At 49.8% G+C, this 2,036-nt stretch overlaps 1 pseudogene; it reads left to right on the forward strand.

Annotated features, from left to right (window-relative positions):
* The first annotated feature begins 290 nt into the window (after window positions 1–290).
* LOC116862553 lies at window positions 291–801 on the forward strand (annotated as a pseudogene).
* Window positions 802–2,036: the final 1,235 nt, after the last annotated feature.

The following is a 2,036-nucleotide window of genomic DNA, read 5'->3' on the forward strand; positions in this document are numbered from 1 at the left end:
ATTCACGGCTCACCTGGAACAGAAACTACACCGCTTCCTCGTGACTTTGCAGTGCTTTCCACTGTGGGTGGGATATACTCTGGCCACCCAGGAGCAGTTGGGCTTGAGCAAGATTATTGCCAGAAGTGGCACGTGAGAGGCCACTTTAAATGTGTTGCATGGTATGGTTTGCCCTCTTGAGCTTCTGCCATCACTAAGAGAACAGGTCCCACGTGGCTGTATTCGCATCAGCCAGGGCTCCAGACTTGCACAAATTCTGTGACCTGGAGCACTTTCCATCTCAAGCTGCGATGGGGAGAGGAGCTGCTGCCGTGTCCTCCCACCTGCAATGGATGGTGGGGCAGAACTGCTCCAGCTTCCTGGTGGAGAGGAACAAGCAGGCGTACAGCACTGACCCCAATAACCTGAAGGCAAACAAGTCCTTCCACTACATGGGCTGATTCACCACTAGACTCTGGGCGTGGAGCCCAGTCCCCGCAACAGAGATAGGGTGGTGGTCATGAAGCAGAGATCCCGCCAGTGAAAACCCACCACCACCTGCTTGAAAGCCACCAGGAACCACAAGGCCCGGGCCACCCTGAGCAGCACCAGGCACGTGATCCGCAAGAACGAGTAACGCCCAGATCTGCACGTGACCGCCATTCACAAAGCCAGCGCCATCCTGTGCAGCCAGAGCTTGTGATGGTGAAGAGGAAGTGGTCCGCCCCACAAAGAACTCCTGAGCACCTGCCCCCCACCTCCAAAGCAATAAAGATGTCAACCATCCCAAACAAACACACGAAACCCAAAAAAACCCCGTGACCTGGAACCACTCCCAGCCATCCCTCTGAAATAGCCAAGCCTAGCCAAGATCAGTCAGAACCCCACAGCTCTGCAGGACGGTGACCAAGAAAAATAAACGCTGGGTATCATAAGCCACTAAATTTCGGAGTGTTTGTTCCACAGCATTATGGCGGCAAGAGCTGACGATTACAGTGACCGGTATACAACATGCAGATTGGCCTTGTCGGGGCGCTGTACATCACCACTCAGCATCCAGTGTGACAGGTGAGGAAGGCTAAGGGAAGAGTGGCAGTCCCATAACTTGGACACCATCTGCCTCAGATGGTTTTTCACCTTCAGCAAATGGCCTATGATGAGTGCCATGGTCAGTGAATTTACAGATTACATTATGGCGCTCTAACCAAACTAATCATCACCAAATGAGCAAGGGGCTCGAAACGGTTCCCCTAGAGAAACCACGACTGGAAGATAGTCCTATAAAATGAAGCCTAAGCTAAGAAGAAACTGGTGGTGCTCACAGTTTTCCTACTTTGAGAGCTAGTTCATTTTAAAATGTTCACACTTAAGGAGATAATTTGAAATACAGCTTTTTTACTTCTATTGTTAATAATGGACCTCACACACAGGAGGACTTATGATCTTAGCAAAAAGCATTAGCACAGGAACATAAGTTATAAGGAAATAAACATATGGGGGGGAGGGGTGCTAAAAATGTTTCACTGTTGGGGTTGAGACCCTTTGAAAGTTAGCTCACCAAAAAAAAAAAAGGAAGGGAAGAGAAGGAAAAGAAAGGGAAGGGAAGGAGGAGCACGTGGCTGGCTCAGTCAGGAGAGTGCAACTCTTTATCTCAGGGTTGTGAGTTTGAGTCCCACATTGGATGTAGAGATCACTTAAAAATACAGTCTTTTAAAAAGAAAACTGGAGGGGAGCCTGGGTGGCTCAGTGGGTTAAAGCCACTGCCTTCAGCTCAGGTCTTGATCCCAGAGTCCTGGGATCCAGCCCTGCTTCGGGCTCTCTGCTCGGCAGGGATCCTGCTTCCTCCTCTCTGCCTGCCTGCCTCTGCGTACTTGTGATCTCTGTCTGTCAAATAAAAAAAAAAAATTAAAAAATTAAATATTTTTAAAAAGAAAGAAAACCGGAGGGGGTGTCTGGGTGGCTCAGTTGGTTGGGTGATTGCCTTCAGCTCAGGTCATGATCCTGGAGTCCCCAGACTGAGTCCTGCATTGGGCTCCCTGCTCAGCTGGAAGTCTGCT

The sequence above is a fragment of the Lontra canadensis genome, unplaced genomic scaffold (genome assembly GCF_010015895.1).
Source record: "Lontra canadensis isolate GAN:19392208 unplaced genomic scaffold, GSC_riverotter_1.0 scaffold258, whole genome shotgun sequence".
Classification (NCBI taxonomy): Eukaryota; Metazoa; Chordata; class Mammalia; order Carnivora; family Mustelidae; genus Lontra; species Lontra canadensis.